Below are 19725 nucleotides of genomic sequence, written 5' to 3' on the forward strand. Positions count from 1 at the left end.
GTTATTGCCATATTGCAGCACTGACGCTGCGTATCATTCCATGTTTTTACAACGGGCGAGAATAATGAATCAGTTTAGTGAGCGAATGTTTAGAATTCAGTGCAGAAATGCATCTCCACAGAAGGCTGCCTGGCAGATTGCAAAGTCAGCAGCTCAATGCTTAGGTCATCATGAGCATCCACAGCATTCAATCTGAGCATATTTAAAAGACCCACCAGGGAGCGTCACCAAATGGCACGGAGCTTTCCATTTATTTATTTATTTATTTTTTCTGTTTTTTGGTCTAAGCAGATACTGGGATGAATCCCTCTCTGCCGTGTTGATTCTGCCCTAAATAGAATCGTAATCTCCCAGGCCTGTCTGTTTAATTGACACAGCATTCCTTCATTCTGCGGTGACACGACGACGCCTCATTGTGATGCGATAAGTGGCACTGCTATGCCACTGGTGCGCTGCCGGACTCCTACGGGGACGACTGTGACCTTGCTTCGGTGCGGATAGGAGACACAGACACCACGTGATGAGGTCTCAGTTCAGCACCACGGTTCGCTGCGCCAACGGCATTTGTGTCTGTGATTGACGCCGTCGTGCGAGATGTCCAGAAATATACGCCAGTGCCAGATGCTGTAGGGTCCATGGGTCCACGCACAGTGGTGATGGCTCTGCCTCGTTTTAGGGGAAAGGGGCTGTTGCCTAAGCTTGAGGTGCATGAAATATATCCAGGCCAGGACAGTGTGACCTCCACTCTTACAGACGAATGAGTGACTTTGTGAAAGTTTGGGAAATGTGGTATAATGTATCTAAGAAAACATCACCTTTTAAAATTATTTTGCAGTTAATCTCAGTCACTTAAAAAAACAGTATATTCTAAAATTATATAAAACAGGTTCATATTCTCAGGCATTTCTCACAGTACATCAGTAGCATCTCTTTCTATTTTTTCCAGTAGTTTTACTCTTAATTCTTCAAATAACATTTAAAAGGTCCAGAATGATAACTGACAAATGTATGGCTTTAAACAACGAAGTACAATATTTCTTCATGAATGGTAAGGCTATCAAGAAGAGTCACAAATCACCAATGTTTATAATTTATTACTTTTTAAAGCGATTCGCGTTATTATGCAGTAACCTATAAAGACCCCTCCAGCAACGTTGTCCAGTTTCACAGTCAAACATCCCTTCAGAATTTATATTCAGTGCATCACATTTCATTTTGTCTCCTGGTTACCGAGGGAAACAGAGACATAGGCTGTACCGTTCGTGGTGGGTAATGAGAAATTATCCAGAAATCTGTACGATCACTGCTCTGTCCTGCCTTGGCTTGATTAGGACAAAAGAAACCCACGCTCACACAAACACAGACTTCCGATTCTGACCGGCACGCGTACGCTGGTGTGTCATAACCCAGGAGTCCTTCTCCGTCAGCACCGCGGACATTTTCAGCCTCCTTTGCGGATCACAACGGATCACAACGCAGTGCAATTTACTGCTCACTGCGCAGTTTCATTTTCCTGCCGTGACTTAAAGCCGGAGGAAGGAACAGTGTTCCACGCGGCTTTGCGAAACGAGGTCATCCCCCCCCACTTCAAAGGAAAAGGAAGATGCCCACAGAAATGCAGTCACCTGATAAATGCGCTCTAATCTTTCCAGGCTGAAATCTGAAGTCTGAGGCATAACTGTTGAATGCTTGTCATAGATTACATTACATTAATTAATTACATGGCGTTGCTCTCATCCAGGGAGAGTGCATTACAGAGAATGTTGTTTAATTTTACACACCACCCACGTTACCGAAGACCCGTTGCTCATGGGCATAACAGCAATATACCATTTCGCGTCTCCCGGTTTCAGTCCGCCAACACGACACTGCACCCCCCCCCCCACCCAGGGGCGAAGCTGGCCACTGTGCATTCTGGGTAATGAGACTGCCTCGAGGTATGTAATAGCAGGAGCAGTACAGGGCGCTGCAACCTAGGGTGTCCACTGAAGCAGGAAATTGAAAATGAGAAAATCACAGACTTATGGGGACGTCGTCACTAATAAGCCTTGTTGTGCGATGACAGAGTGGCACGTGTAGATTTCATGTTTTAGGTTCTGCTCGTACCGTTTACTGGGGGCCAGGTTTATTACCCTATAGCGCTGACAGATGTTTAGTACCATGTTATGAGGAAGTAGCGGGGAAATGACATTTCCTGCGCTTGCTTTCTCTCCGTTGGGCAAGTTATCTCTTTTCGGCTCAAACACCTTGTCATTTAATATTTCAAATTGGTAATTTTGTTTAATCGAAGACTTACTACTCTTATTAACAGCCGTTATGTCGTTACACTTGCTTTAAGCAGCACTTAGCTCTGATAACACTTAATTTCAGTTCAAATTATTTCCTCTTCATTCCATTGTAACTAATAACACACTCTGGGGAAGTGCAGGTAATCTCACCCTTTGCATTGCAATTATTCCTATTCTTAAATAACATGAATTGGATAATAACTCAAATTTAGCAAATAGTACATTTTTACTTAGTTATCAATACACTGTTAAATTATTATCAACTATGAGATATTATTTGCAGTCATTCATTTTATTATTTGCATAAACAAATGCTCTTCAAATACCATAATTTCATGCATCTGTAAGTTGCAGCATTTGTGCAAAGACATTTTTATATACACACGTGTGCTCACAGGTACACATCTTATCTACTGTCCTTAAATAATTTATGTGTTTTGAATACCGTGGGAATTGAAGTGAAAGTCAATGATCACGAGTCCTTATAGATGCAGTTAGGCTGCCAGTGCAAATTGGCTCAGAACTCAGGGGAAAAGAGATGCAAGGAGTTTGTCTCAATCATGGTTATAAAGAGTGCTTGCAGGTGCAGCATGGGGAGAGAGAGAAAGAGGGAGAGAGAGAGAGAGAGAGAGAGAGAGAGAGAGAGAGAGAGAGAGAGAGAGAGAGAGAGAGCTGGAGCCCAGACAAAGTGGCTGAGAATATTGGTCTAAGCGACTGCTGTGAAACTCTAAAGGTCATTTGTACAAAATTGAATTTCCATTAACATAAAATGAAAACAGAACTCGAAATATTTCCTGCCCTTCCCCTCGCGACTGCTGATATAAGGCGAGAGAGAACGACTGTTTAAAAGCGGGTTTATGGAAATCAGGGTGCCGCACAAAATCACATTTTAGTCTAAGAACTCCCTTTTATGAAACTTTATGGCTGTGGATAAGGCTCTCATCTCTCATGCATAACATAATTTGGAGCAATTATGGGTGCAAGGGGATCTCCTCTGCTTCCTGCAGCTCATTCTTCAGTGCTTAACTCACTTTACAGGAAAAACCGTTTGTGTGTGCGTGTGTGTGTGTGCGTGTGTGTGTGTGTGTGTGCGTGTGTGTGCGTGTGTGTGCGTGTGTGTTTTTCCTTGAATGGGCTGGTCTCCAGGTCCTCTGGGGGTGTGGCCCTAAAAGAAACAGTTGGAGGACAATTATTGTCATCCATAAAAGGAGAATCCAATGCTGTAAATACTAGCCCCACCACCCCCACTTCAGCCTCACCTGGGGTCATCAGGTTTTGTTCCACCTAATTGACCGAATGATTAGTTTCGACTGTGAACCAATCAAAGTCTGCGATGTCTGACCCAATTACAGAGCTCCTCTCGGGAACCAATCAAAGTGTGTGATGATGACTGACCCAATTAGAGTGCTCCTCTCGGGTCAGTGAGAGTCAGTGAGCAGAGCTGGTGAAGCTCATTAATAATGACCGAGACCAGGTTCCACTTACAGGCTCCAGGCATGACAGGGCTTCAGGTAAACTCTTGGCCACCTATTTTTAATTGTCAATCGGTTCAGTACAGAACCTTCCTTTCTTCATTTCTTACAGGACGCGTCGGACACATCGGAGGGTAGGTAAGTAAAGTAATACAGCCGTGAATCTTCTCAACCTTTGTGGGCGTCACACTTCCATTTTCATCCCAAAGAAGATTAGGTCTCTGCTCGCAAAAAGGCATTGTTAAGCTCTATTAATGGAGCTAATAATAGTTGAAGAGTGGGTGTGGAGACATTATGAGATCCTGCAAAATGTACAGTAGCTTGGCATTTCTCTTTATCTACGCGGCTGGATGTGCATGCTAATGACAGAATTATTTCACCGTTACACCCCCCTGAAACACACTGACCTGTGCATTATGTGAGCTGTTTCACACGGAACAATTATTTGTCACCTCATTTTCTTACATGTGTGTCCCTCCCCACCCATTACTCAAACAATTACAGTGGTAAAATTCACCTTTCTCTTTTCAATTATCATCTCCCTGTACAGTATGTACAGTATCCTCTACTAAGTGCACAATTACCCATAATCCATTGCCACTGTATTTCATCAAGGTTCATTGCACTCGTGGCATTGACACATGGACATATCTCATATGTATTCAGGACGCACACCATACAGTAACTTTAATTGTTATTATTACAGAAGGATTAAGTCACATGATTAAGAATGAAATGCAATACCAATGTACAGCACAGTACGTAATCTAAATATATAAAAAGATACATTAGTATTTTGTTTAACAAGCATAAAGGTGAGATTGATGTGTCATCGCGAAAATTAAGAGTGCAGTGATGAATACTTCTGCTCCTCATTTGCACCTTTTCTCTGCACATTCGCATCAGTGTATTCTTGCTTTTACACCTCCCCGCACGCTGTAACATGTTTTTTTTTCTCCATTTGCTACGTGGCACGGTTTGCACGGTACAGCAGAGGATCCGTCCACCCCTTCCGTTTCAGGAAGCTCTGTGTTCGCATTGTTGATGGCAATTTCTCGAGGATGTGATATTACTTGACTCTGGGAATTCATCAATGTCGGGAAGCTGCGCTCCTCCGATCCTTTTTCACCGTCTGACGCACTGCTCGCGCTCCCCCGGTCTCTCGCCACTGTCACCGCGGCGCGTTGCGCACACATTTGTTTTCCCCCCGGTGCGCTTCCCAGGATGCTTGAGCACTTACTCATTTTGACGGAAGGGCTCTCTTTCTTTCGCGAGGCGATTTCTGCGACACTGCACCTGCACTGCTGTGCTTTGTGATGTCATCGCCGTACGCACGCGCGACGCTTCTCCCACGGGCGCGGAGGGCGGAGCAGGCGGAACACGCGATTCTCAGGCCTTTGGCTCATTGACCATGCGCCAGGTGAGAACCAGCCAGAGCCAATAAGAGCGATGAATATCGCCGCAATGAGTTCACTTGGAAGGCACAACTTTTAAAGGTTACAGTTATTGATCATGTGAAGACATCTCATTTTTCTTCCGTGTCATCTAAAGGAGAGAGCCAAAATGAAGAGCTCAAGCAAACAGAGAAAAGTATACAAAGACCTTCTTCTGGACAACATTTTGACAGTGAAAGTTTCTGTGTAAAGTCTCTGTTTTCTGCAGGAAAAAAAAAAAAAATAATAATTAATTGCTCATAGAAAGTGAACTTGAAATATATTTTTGCTCTCCTGGAAATATAATATATATAAAGCTATTAAATGTTTAAAAAATGAATCCTGGTGAATGTGTTAACATGCACATAACAAGCACACACCAAGCAGTGCTAAGCAAATGGACCTTTGATGAACGCAACCAAGTTGTGAGCCCGCCTGCTTACTGTATTTATCCCTAACAAACCACCCAGAGGTACATTTACAGTTCTCTCCTTGGCCACTATAAACATTTGTGTAGCCAAAAAAAAAACATAAAAGCGAATGTGAGCAAAGAATGGATGTGAATGTCATATTTCCCAAATTTTTCCGTCCATTTCACATCCACTCCTCTCTGATGATGCTGATGATGTGGGGGTGATTCTGCACGGCTGCGCGGTCGCCAACGGGAAATCTCGGCGTACGCCAGGGGCGAGATTATCATCTTTAATAAGGACCGGCGGTGTATTAGCATGCTGTGAATGCGCTAGCGGGTGGGGGTGGACTGGGTAGATAAGGTCAGTAGTTAAATGTTATCCCGAGCCACACGAGAGACCTTGTTACTGCCGAAGGAGGAGAAGGAGTGCTGTATTTTAAATGGCTCCATAAATGCCAACCAAGGAAACATAACAGGAAACCAATGAGAACAGGTATCGGCCGCAGGTATATAAATCTCAGAGCCTGGTTCGCTCAGCATCCATAGTGATTTGCATATCGTTGTTTCTTATTTTTATGAATATATTAAGATCCTTTCCTCATTTCTATTGGCTATTTTAAATTTCTTCTGTATGACAGTTTCAGGCAGGTGCTAAAATTGATATGTAATTGATCACTGTATAAATGCAGAAATGGGTTATTACCCCTGTAGTTCCATAATAATAATAATAATAATAATAATAATAATAATAATAATAATGCCCTTTTTTCGGTCACTGAAGCCTTCTGGGGCTTCAGTCTCACTTAGCTCTCAATCAGTCAGAACTATTCAGTCAATACTTTATCAGTTGAGCTGATATTTCATAGAACACTTGCCAAACAAAAAGTTTGTTACCAAACAAACTCCAGGAGGTGAAGAATGCAGCTCTTCACCCCTGCCCAACTGAACATGCCCATCAGTCAGAGATAGCTGTCAATGCATTGCCATGTCCAAGGGTTGTCAAACCACCGAGATCTTCAGTCACTCACATTCACATCACCCATGACAACAGCGCTCGTCTAATCCTTCCACTTTTTTTCTGCCGCGGCGGTTCATCGCAGAAGCTGAACTATTTTTACCTCATCCGCACAGACTGAAGTGAGCACAGGGTGGAGCAACCCAAGTCTCGCTTAACAAGTGTTTTCTCCAGCATGTCAGGATGCTGCCTGCCAGCTGGACTGCCACAGTGCCGCTCCCTCTGCTCAATGAGAAGGGCTCCTCTGTTCATCTTCCTAATTGAGCCTCAATCAAATCAAGCATACATCTTAAACCGTGGCGATACTGTCCCGGTTCCAGGGAGCCGGTGTAGTAATGGGGCACGGAACTCTGATGGATTGTTATTACAGCGTTTACACTGCGTACCGCCAAAAAATCAATAGCATAATCACCAGAGGAGGGGGAGGAGGAGAAAGGCACATCTTTGAACCTTCCTCGGTTGTTCCTGAATTTTCTTTTTTTTTTTTTTAGCTGTGCTGTACCGTTGTGAGAGAAATTGGAGAAATGCACCACGGAATGGACTATTTCCAGCCCCCCACCCCCCCGTCCCCCCTTCACTCAAGCCTAAGAAAGCAGACGAGAATGGCACGGCCATTTGTATTCACACGGTTTGTTTGTTTGTGCTGGAAGTCGTTTGCAGTCTAAACGTGCTCTCGTACACACATCTAACCTAATGACTGTCGCAGAGTGATGAATTCCTGCGGTGTGCCCGCGTAAACTCCGTTTCTGCGCTAATATAAATTGATAGTTTTCTTGTTATTTTCCTCGTCTTGCGCTTGCCACGAAATGCAAGGCGCAGGCGTCATAACTCCGCAGAGTTCCAGTCACAAACACCGTCGTGAGAAACCTAGCCAAAGGTGTCAGGTAGACATTAATTAGGAATCTGTCAGACAGTGGTGGGGAGAAAAAAAGAAAAGGAAAAAAAACATGTTAGTCTCATCAGTTTTTTCTATGCAAGTCACAGGAATGGATCAACTTACTAACGAATAGAAGAAAATTCCACCTGTCTTCACTGCTACAGGGAAGAAAAAAAAACATATTTTTAATTTAAGATTTGCATATTGTCTTCCTAGGTCAAGTCAAAGATTCAGAATTAGTTATTAAAAATATTCAACTGTTCAGTACGCTCTAGCAGAGTTTTTTTGACAGCAGCATAAAAAAAAAGGTTTGGCTGATTTGATGCATGAGACACCTCTAATGCTGGGGGCACTGTTGTCTTATCTTTACTCTGTGATCGGCACAAACAAGCTGCAGTCTTTGAGCACGTTCAACTTAAATATTCAGCTTTTATTCATGCTCACGTATGAGCCGTATGTATGTGACATATATGACGCTGTCGAATGATTTAACCATCTGTAAGATTACAAGGTTCGTACTGTAGCATTGCACGTTGGATAGATTGCAGCAACGTGACAGAACAATGAGAATTATTTGCCCTAGCTTGGTCTGCAGTTTTTCCTGGAAAAACCTAAACATGTGCACATGCTCATTAAGAGTGATGGCTGGAAATGCGGTCCTTTTGGTTGATTAAACTACAATGGTACTACAATGACAAAATGCTAAAACAGCTTAATAATGGAAAACCTCATATTTTCTCAATTTAAGTTTCAGATAACTTTTCCAGCTGTCTAATCACGTTATCATGCAGTGTATGTCACAGCACAGCAACTTTACTTACATTAGGATACATACATGCTATCATTCATGGAGAAAATTAATCTGTAGATGCTTTATTTCCAACCTTATCTTCCTAGGAGCATTCACCTCATTGTATACTTTGTTAAGCCTGTGGATGGGGGATGGCATAACCCTGCTGACATTAAATTTACTTTAGTTGTTAGAACAGCTGCTTTGAAATCACCAGCATGAAATTTGGGTTTGATCAGTCACAGGTCATTTTATGAAGTTTTGGGATTCCTGTGGTCCTCACAGAGGGTTGTCATGGTCATGGCTTGAAGTGTTGAGTTCCCTCTTGCTCCTTGGATTCTGCTGAACAATGTCGGATGTTTGTTTGCTTTGTGAAAATAAAGCGTTTTGTTCAGGACGGTGAGGCACTGTTGTCCAAAATATCAAATGCCCATGCCGTGATCAAAAGTTACAGCAATTATCGCATATTAGATTCATCTTTATTGATACTGATGCTCCTATCCAGTGCTGACAAAGCCTGACAAGCCCCACCTGTCCCCTGCAAGCTTAGGAACCAATCAAAAATGTCATCATGGTCATTGGTGCTAATTACTATCACACAGTAATGCAGGTATCTTGTGAATTCTGGTCTCTGTGGTTTTCAGTCTAATCAGTGTACCTCAGTTTGTCTCCTCGTATATGTCTGCTCGGGCCCCTGCAGCTGTCTAAAGACAGTATTGGATAATTCTCCCATCGATGCCTCTGCTCAAATGACCAGTCAGCCAATCAGCAGGAGCGCTGTCAGGCTGGCTTTGCTCACGGCCTCAGGCCCTATGGCACAGCCTCCATTAATAATTCCAGGCTAAGGTGTAGGCTACACGGTATGGTGGAGTAAAAAAAAAAAAAAAAAAAAATAAGAAACTTACAGTGGAAGTCAGCCATAAAAGGCGTTCCTGCTGAGCATGGAAAGAAACACAACATTTAATCCCCTCTGCTCCTCAGCAACAGGCCATGAGTACTGTGGAATTAGACTAGTTTTAGAGCAATGGCCTTACAATGGCCTGTAGTCGGGTCCACTTAGAATATGTTTGTGGTGGTAAGTCAGTAGGCCGGCTGAAGGTTCCAATCCAGGGTGAGAAAATAGTTCAGTGTAATTGTGAAAGCAGAGGGGGAGCACTCAAGTTTATTACTCTGAGATTACTCTGAGATTACTCTGAGATTACTCTGAGATTACTCTGAGATGACGTGGAAAACGGATTGGTTGGGCTATGACTGGGCCCAGTGGCAGATTTATCAATTTTAGGGCTCCAATCATTGCTTAGTTTGGGGGATCCCCTGAACTCCTCCTGACAGTGTACCGACAAAGCTGTTTCACTTTAAAAGCTACAGAACATAAAGCAAAATTCTGCAATACTGCCCAAATGTGAAATTTGTGGAGTTATTTCTCAATGATAGATTTATTAACATTCTGGATTAATATATAGGCTACTGTTTGTAGCCAGCAGGGCCCCAAACAACTGTGTGGTTTGTGTGGTGGAAAAGTTCACCTGTGACTAGGTAAACTTGGCCAGATATTTAATATTTTTAGTACGGCTCACTTCCCCTTGCTTTAAATTTCTTTTTCTTTTCTTTTCCAAAAGATCTAAAACTAAAAATGTTAGCTTAAATTCAATTCAGAATATACAGTATTTCATATAAACATACATCGACTACAGCATATGGATATACTAAATCTTGAATGTAATAAAAACTGCTAAAGCCATATAGCAACATTCATAGGAAAATATTCTTCCATTCAAGCATGAAGTTTTGAAGTTTATCTTCTGCTTGTGTACATTTCAGCCTGTTATGCCCATATCTACATCTCGCCTCGGCCAATTGAATCACAGTGATATCCTTTCTATCTCACCAGTTATCTTATCCCTGCTTTAACCCAGGTAGGCAACAGCATGCTAGATGTGCATGCAATCCTTTCTCAAATAACCACGCGAACAAAAACTAATGTGGCAAATGCACAGTCATTTTCTGCCTAATGAGTCAGGTCTTCCGACATCTTACAGCCTTTTCCCCCCAGCTACCGTGTGTTTATAATCTTGTTTATAAACTTTAAGAAATGGCGGTGCCCAAAACCTCAAAGGAACAAGAAAGGGTATGAGAAACGCGGCTATGAATTTGTTTTGCCACGGCTGCATTCTTCTGCGAGCTGTGATTTGACCTGAAGGGGTTTGATTCTGTCAGCTCAAATTGTGATCGATCTTCTTTCAGCCTGTGCCAAATTTTGTTAAAAAAAAGCAGCTGCTGATGATGCCGCCGTTCCCTCCTCTCTCTCCACAGGTAGCAGAGCCTAATAATTTGTGCGGCAGGCGTAGAACGTCGCTGTAATCCCAATGAAACCTTTCCAGGAACACCCACAAACTCTCAACACCGCTACAATTTGTCAAAACAGAACCAGAAATGACCAGACAGGAAATCAAGGGAGGAAGACAGTTATTTGCTTGAACCGAATAATATGTTCGTTAGAACTTCCGACACAATAAATGAAACGGAAAAAATAGCTTTCTTATTTACCAGGGGGGTTCAGAGTCAACACCTATTGCTTGAAGGTTTGCCGATTGAAACCAGAGCTGCAAAGGTTTTTAAAAGGAACATACTGAAATACAAAACGATTAGACACCCGACCAACCCATTTGTGGCCTCAAACTGGCTTCGTAGAATAATTAACTGTCTTTGAACATGGTCGCATTTCCCACCGAGAATATGTAACTGTTTTAGTGCATGAAAGCCAAAACAAAATTAGGAAACATGCATATAGAAAACAGAATATTGAGTCAGGATGCATTATTTATAATGATAAGCTAAAGGACATAATTGCAAGTGAGTGTTTTTAAAAATAAATGACTTCGTTATTTTCTGAAATAGCCAAAGCTTTGAGTCTTTTTAACAGACATGCAAAACACAATTCTGTTCGGCTTCAAGTTTCTTCAACTTCTGCAAAGAAAGCGCTATAACAAGGCAAGGTTCACTAAGGTAAGTATACCTTTGGGGTAAATGAATCTCTTGGTAATTTCTCAGCTGTCACTCAAAAAATATTTTTAGCGAAAAATAAGCTTTACATGCAGTTCCTTGCTCTGAATAAGCCCTGCTGTGGGCTCAGCTTCAGCATAATTAAAAATAGCTCATTAAGGAGACATAATGAAATATTCTACTTCCATATATGCCCATCACCCACTGATGAATTCATATTACTTAAGTAACTGGCCACAGCTACAGCATTGAGGATCTGGAATAACAGAATACCAGAGAAGCAACAGGTATGATGTATGGATTTACAGCTGCATTTTCAGAAACAGCTATTGCTACAGTCATTAGCAATGAACAGAATTAGTTGTTATTTCCATGGGTTAGTCTGATATGCTGTGGTAGTGAAAAACAACAGGCCTCTCTCTACTTTGGTCACACAACAAGCATGTGATGTCATACCCTTTAGGTACATATCTGAGCATGCCCCACAAACACTTCGATAAGAGCAGCACTTTGCTCAATTTTCTAATGATAATATACATTTCCTTTTAATCTTCATTTTTCTGACACATATTCTGTACAAAGGCAGCACAGCAAAAAAAGAACAAAAAAAAGAAATAAAGTGAAACAAAATAATTCATAATTCATGTGGAAAGAAGAAACATTCCGGAGATATGTTATGCCAGAAGTTTTGTAACTTCAGTAGCAATGGAAGTGTAACCATCCTTTGCAAAGAAATCGTGCACCTGGAAATGAATCATTTCAGTGTATACATTTCATTTTGCTAATACTATTCAAGCTGTCCTAAGGAAGATTAAGATATGTGTACCACTGGGCCTAAGGCTACCACCATTTGCAACACATTTGTTTATTAAATCACTTCACGTATGCCCCGCATTTGTACATGATAAATATCTGGAAATGGAAGCATCTTATTTTATCAAACAAGGTTGTTTCTGAGTACAGTAAGTCATGCAATGTTTACACATTCCTTATCTCTGCGAGTTTTTACATTTTCCAATTTGGTCAAATTGCTTTAGGGTAGGTCTCCTCAACCCACGGGGCTGCAATGCAATCTGGGTTTCCAGCTCTCTCTGGAATACCGATACTTTGAAAAAGAGGCCAAACCTATTAAATTAATTCAAAAATAATCAGAACCAGGTGGTTAAAGGGAGACTGGCCAGACTGAAAATCTGCAGAGAGCGTGGCCCTCTTTTTAACTGCGCTTGAGCTTTCTTAAAATACTCAGCAATTAAAGCCAGGTATACTGAGGAAGAGATAAGACCTCTCCATCTGCATGCATTATTATCAGCTTAATTCAATGATCAGATTGCGTGTTGATGCACAGAGTTCCCCCTTGTGTGTGAGCGTAATTTAATGATGCCGATTACCTTAATTAGCCCGCATTCTGGACCTTGGAAAGGCTCCAGTCCTGAAAAAGAAAACATTGAGTCCGGTAATTAACGCCAGGCTCTGGGCTAATGATGCGAAATTAAAGTGACAATTAAAGAGTGAATGGGGTTCAGACCTTGTTTATTTCTAGCATTCTTACCGGCAACTTATCAAAGAGTCAGGTTAAACAACTCTCAGCCTGATTAAGACACCTGCCCAATGGGTAGCCATGGCAATCATTCAGCGGTGGTGCGGTGGTGCGGTGGTTAGCACTGTTGCCTAAGAAGGAAGTTTTGGGTTTGAGTCCTGGCTGACCCAGATCCTCTCTTTGCATGTCTGCATGTTCTCCTTGAGTTTGTATGGGTTTTCTTCAGATGCTCTGGTTACCTCCTACATCCAAAACATGTAGCCCAGGGACAGCAGATGAAAATTATACTCTTTAGCTAATTAACTCACTAATTGGCACAATTACACAAATGTTATTAATCTGCATTATCCCTGTAAAATAAACTATTAAATGAAATATCAGCAGATATCATATATATATATATATATATATATATATATATATATATATATGACTGATATTGCAAGTACATGTATTTTCAAATTCTAATAAGAGGAATTTGACATCTGACACAATAATAACATGCATGAATGCTGTCTTACTTAATACGATATGACACTAGTGGCTACAGCTGCAGAAATAACCTGTCTTGATGAGAAAGGTTGACAGGTTCGCTCAGATGGTCCTGGAATGTCTCTGTATTAATGTTCTGAGTCATTCATGCTTTTTATTCTAAGGACCTATGCAAATCCATCCATCCATCCATCCATCATCAAAACCTGCTCATCCCGGGAAGCTGAAGCGCCTATCCCAGCGTGCATTGGGCGTGAGGCAGGAATACACCCTGGACAGACTGCCAATCTATTGCAGGGCACACACACCATTCATTCACACACTCATATCTATGGGCACTTTAGAGTCTCCAGTTAGCCTACCTGCATGTCTTTGGACTGTGGGAGGAAACCGGAGTACCTGGAGGAAACCCACACAGACAGGAGGAGAACATAAAAACTCTGCAAGGGCCCAGGCTGGATTTGAATCCAGGACCTTCTTGCTGTGAGAATCACCTGTGTGCACCACCGTGGTGCTCGCCTATGCAAATAAAGACTGTTTGAATACATTTGGAGCATTGAAGTTGCCTAAATTGACAAACATGTGTCAGAAACCTCTTAGAATAAATAGCACTGGATAAATTTAATTACTTACAAGTTGAGGATCTGCATTCCCTGACTGTAATGTAGCGTCTGGAAAGCACATGATGTTAAGTGCAGGAAACAGTACAGTAGGCAATGTAATTACATTTTACATTTTGTGTAATATGCACTAACAACACTATTTTCATGTGAAGCAGGCCCTGTGATCTTTGTAATTACAGTTTATTGGAAAATCCTAAACCAAAATCAACACCCGCCTCTGCCTCCACCCATGGCCCTTTCAATAATATTTGAACCTTAACCAAACCCCAAAGTCACCTGAGCCACAATCATTGTGCACCTGACATTTAAAAAAGCTGTATGAAATGAAATGTTTATGAAATGTATGAATGTGTGGCCTTGAAGTAACCAAAACACTTTTTACAGTATGTATTTAAATATGATAAAATTACAGAGTGAAATAGTCAGTTTAGATAAGAGTAAATGACAATACATTTTAGATGCATTTTTCTTTAATCGAGGCAGAGGAGCACTCTTGACAGTCACCTGGATTCAGTTAACGTTTGTCTCCGAGTTTGATTCAGAATTAAATGTGATGGTTATGCTATTCTTCAGCAGAAGTTCAGCAATCACAGAAATTAACTCACCAGACTACTGTAGTGAAGAAAAAACATTCCATATTTTTTTTAAAAACTTAATATTTAATTACAAGTCAAAAATATGGAAAACTTTCATATGACTGAATTATTACTGAATGAGTCATCTAAGCATCCTCTCCTTGTTTGTCCTCACCTCCAGACAGGAACGTTTTCTACCTGTAGTGATGTTTTTGGTTTTTAATGCAGCCTTTTCTTTCCATAAAAAGTCTGCTTTACAGAGCTCCATCTCCATCGTTTCAGATAAGGCTTTCTCGCCGTCTTTGCGCACACCCTTTTTCCCTAACATCTAAGCAGGTTTGTTTTTAACGCCCTTCCTTTTGATTCACCCTGAGGCAAGAACGTGGCACTGGCACACAAACAAAACAAAACATATTTCTTTACTTACTTGTGAGTAATCCCACAAGGATTTGTACTGTATATTTTGTTTTAACAATTTACACTCTGAAAAAGCCAGCAGGGTGTTGTTTAATCACAGGCACAGCTTTCACAGTGGATGCATACACATTACTGTATGTGTATAATACATTATACCGTATATTTTGAAACACTGCTCACATTTACCACTCCATAGATTAAACCACAAAATACAGAAATTCACTGTGACCTGTGAGCTTGTCTCGATTTTTATATCACAATAACAGCCATTAATTAAACAACCGTGAGACATGTTTTCTTAGACTAAAATGAAAGATTGTGGAGGCTCTTTCTTGTGTTGCAGGTTTTGTTTAGCAGCAGATGTGTTGTGATTTTTTTGTCTTTCTCCTTAAACACCGTGTGTACCCCTTTGTACAAATCCACGAAGAAGAGCACCAGTCATTTTCTGTTTCATTAAATTGTAATCATGTGCTTACAAATATGTAAATACAGACACTATACATGTATTTATATACTGTAATGATTGAGGAGGAGAAATTATGTTTTTGAAATTAAAAAATGGAAAGGAAACATTTGGTCTCGTCTTGCTTCCAAGGCTTTCTTAAGCATTGATAAAATATGGTTGTTTCCCCTCTCTTTGGACAGTAGCCTTCAGAATTCAATTCGCTAACACTTCCTGATCATTTGTCCATTAGAAATTAATGTCACGGGTTCAAAAGTTACCTCAGTGAGTCCATTAGATGTGTGTTTAATTGGAACTTACAGGACAGGAGATGTGCATTGTGGGCTTTTAGCAGTACACTCAGTGCAATTACGTGTGCACGGAGAATACTTCACGCTGTTCGAATTTTCACGGATCAGGACAGCGGTGATTAATCCTTTGCCGGGAGCTCCCCGGAAACCAATACCTCCTCTCATATTGAGCAGACCAGCAGACGAACCAGAGTTAGATATCAGCGGACACGTTAAAAACACTGCAGTCATTTCAGAGGGTGGTGGGCTGTGGCTTTCTCTCTATTACTCTATTATTATTGCAGCCCATCACCGAGTTATTTATTTCATTCTATTTTAATATAACTCAGACGCCTACCCACCTCCCTCTCACTTTCAGTGCGATTCAATATAGCATTTTTCTATATAACGGTCGTATTATTCTGGACATTGAATACTTAAGTGTAACAGTGTTTCTGGTTCATATAATGCTGTAGTTCTTCAGAAATTTACTGTTACTATTAAATTACTGTCTACTGCATAGAGAGGAGTTTAGCCTTCCTTCTCCCTGCACTGTGCTCCCACACACCCACATTTCGAAAAAATCTCACCCTGCCCATATTCAACCACACTACACACATTTACCTGAATATTTATATTGTTTAGCTATATCTCACTTTAGCTGGAAGGTTGCAAAAGCACAGAGTGAGACTGGCGTAAACTAAGGGAGGGATAATTACATGCACCTGGATGTGTTGCATGTGTTGCATGTTTAAAACGGCTGCATTCACTGAGTGTGGCGCGCTGCTATGGTGAGAAATTCCCTGTCCGGAATTCCAAGATGAATGCATTCTAATTTGTCTGGTGATGCATGTGTGTCTCCAGGCTACTGCCATTTCCTGTTATTAAGGGCCCTGGCTTCTCCTATCTCATAGGTATTAGAAATATTTATGGGACACGGGTTGATTGACTATTTCAATTAATTTTCTCCATCTTAAGCTTTACATTAATGCTTTTATGCTTCTTTCCGTCCATGGCTTGTTTGTAAGACATGAACGCCGATAACCTACACTCTGGCTTTTATGATTATAGCTCTCAGTGCTGAGATTGGGGGGGATACTATGATGTAACTTCCATCGGCAGCAATACCGCTCACCCATTGGCTGTATGTATGAGTAGCTAATTGCGGCAACACCGAGAGTGCCTAATATTCAGGCGGTGAATGTCTTTAATGGACACTGCAGGGGGAAAAGGAAATCATTGGCTGCCAGCCTAGCCCAGACTGAAATAACAGCGAGAGAGAGAGAGAGCTACATTTCAGGAAGGAAATGTGAATTCCAGGTGATGACTGCTGTTTGATTACAGCAATAAGGTGTCAGTGCGTGTACCAGAGCGGGAGTCATTATTATGCAGGAGCACGCCTATGCGGCAGGACCATCCAGCCGCTGCCTCTCATAAAAAAGCCACACTGAATCCTTTTTTTTTCCCAGGAAAGGAAAATGTTTTTTTGTTTCTTTTTTTTTTAAACTCTTTTTGCTTCTGTTTTCATCTCTTTTTTTTATTGCAATGATTTGTGGGCCGCCCAAGAAAGTGAGAAGTGCCCATGGAAGATTTTGTCAGCCCCTTTTCATGGAAGCTAATAAAAGACATAATTAAGCAGCAAGCTCTCCTTGCACTTTATAAGCACGTCTGAGCCTTTCTCTCTCCCCATGGCACCAGATTCGGTAGGGGAGGCAGGGACAGGGCTGGTGCATGGGCTGGGAGGGTGCTCCTCATTCAGTCCATGTCACTTGCACGCTGGTTCTGCACTGCTGCATTCACGCGGTAACGGCTTGCGTTGTCTTTCCGTTTCGCGTGGCTTCAGGATTCTGAATCCGACTTTTTCCAGAAATGGCACATTTACTTATTTAATCGACTCTTGCAGAGGACCTATGGCCCCTGTTGGGCTCATATGTACTCTGTTAGTGTTGAATTAACACTGTCCATTTTACTGTGCAGAAACAGTAGGTCATACCATCGAAGCACAGGATCTCACCCCTTTCCTCATAGAGGTAGACCTTTCACAGCTTCCAGATGCCAGACATGTATCACGCAGCAATGTGTATTTTGAGCTCTCCATACAGAAATGGGGAGCGGAATTCGTTGTTTTTGAAGCAAACCTTTTTTGTTTTTTTTTGTTGAATTTGTTTCAATTTTGGATTTTGTATCCCCTAATCTTTTAGGGATTCACACATTTATACTGTAAAAACACACAAAATTGACATATTTTGGAAATGGCGCACAACATGATGTTTCTCCTCACGTGTGAAATACGCCTGTTTCTCTGCTGACCCCTCCAAAGGCAGAACAGTCCCTGCTGCAGAATGAGGATGTGCTCATAGAGATGGTTGATTCAACATTTTTAATTGGCTCTAAATGAAGGTTCTGTCTGTTAATAAAACCAAGTGTTCTTTCCTTTGAGATGTAATGAACCTCATGAGGAAGTAATTAAATTCATTATTAAACAGGTAGGATCTTAATAGCTTTGGTGATTAATTCCCAATAGAACTTTCAATGAAGGATATTCTAAAAATAAAAGGTGCTCAATTGCATCGTTTTGCACATTGCATTTGCCTCCTCAACTGATTTACTGTCAGTTCCCTGTTCTCTCTGCATATGCAAAAGGACACATGTGAAACTGTGTGTGAGGGTGTGTTTGTGTGTGTGTGTGTGTGTGCAAGTGTGTTTGTGTTTGAGAGAGAGAAAGATAGTGAGAGAGGCAGAGGAAGGATGGAGAGAGAGAAAGGTGAGAGAGGGAGAGAGAGACAGACAGAGAGAGACAGGATGGGGAAGGGACAAAGAAAGGGGAGAGAGGGAGAGGGAGGGATGACAGGAGAGTGAGAGAGGGAAAAGGAGAGAGAGAGATAGAGAGGGGAGAAGGATAGAGAGAGGGACAGACAGATAGAGAGAGACAGAGAGAGAGAGAGAGAGAAGGAGGGAATTTTGGGTGGTAACAGTAACAGACAGAGGCACTAATGGTATCACTATACGTCTTCAGGCTCCCGCAGATGTCGGCTGCATTATGTGGCCCCTGATGAAGCACCCTCTGCTGCCGCTCAGCCATGGCCGTGTCGGTGCTAATCAAATAGATAACGCTCTTTAGCACAGACCGTCCTGGTGAAAGTAGTTTAGTTACCAAAGAAGAAGAGGGAGTTTCCTCCTCCCCATTTAATTCAGACGTGCGGGGGAATGCAGCTGGTGGGGTTTCCCTCCAACAATTGGCGGGCAAATGCCACCGTGATTTGATCCACAGAGACCCGTTACTGATTGCGCTGCAACGTGTGGCGACACTGCGGGCGGACTTTTTCCGTGGGGGTTGAATGCCCAGCGTCCAGGCCATTGTGTCTTTTGAATGCCCGTATGAATGCCACCGATGCTCGAGATTTATCCGTCTGACACAGCCGGCAGCCAGGCTCATTAGCTTTAACTTCCAGCCCCTTGCACTGCTCTTGGCTTTCAGCATGTCAGCACTGCCCACCAGGCATCTGTGTCTTCAAAAAGGCCATTTGTAAACACATCTGCTAAAGATGAATATCCCTCCCACAGAAATTGATCATCCTGTCAAAATCTACCAACACGGAGCAATTCTGTTTTACGTACCAGGGGTATAAAACCTGCTAAATCACACTACCTTCTACCACATCTGATTGGATGTTGAGTCTCTTTCCATTACATTATAGGAATTTAGCAGATGCTCTTATCCAGACACAACTTTTCACGTAGCATTTACATTGCATCCTTTTATACAGCCAGATATATACTGAAGCAATGCAGATTAAGCACCTGGCTTAAGCTACCCGGGAATCTAACCTGTGACCTTTAGGTTACGAGACCAGTTCCTTACCCATTATACTACACTGCCGCCCACCCTTTGCCAGGTGCCTGACTGGTTTCCCAGCACATCTGGAGGAAGCGCACGTGGCTGTAATGTATGATAACAAAGCACTCGCAGACGTCCCCCCTGAGAGCTTACTACTGCGTTTTCATAAACTCCTCTCGCATTCTGATGTCCTGCCCCGCTTTAAAACCACCGTGCTGGTG

The sequence above is a fragment of the Anguilla rostrata genome, chromosome 6 (genome assembly GCF_018555375.3).
Source record: "Anguilla rostrata isolate EN2019 chromosome 6, ASM1855537v3, whole genome shotgun sequence".
NCBI classification, from domain to species: domain Eukaryota; kingdom Metazoa; phylum Chordata; class Actinopteri; order Anguilliformes; family Anguillidae; genus Anguilla; species Anguilla rostrata.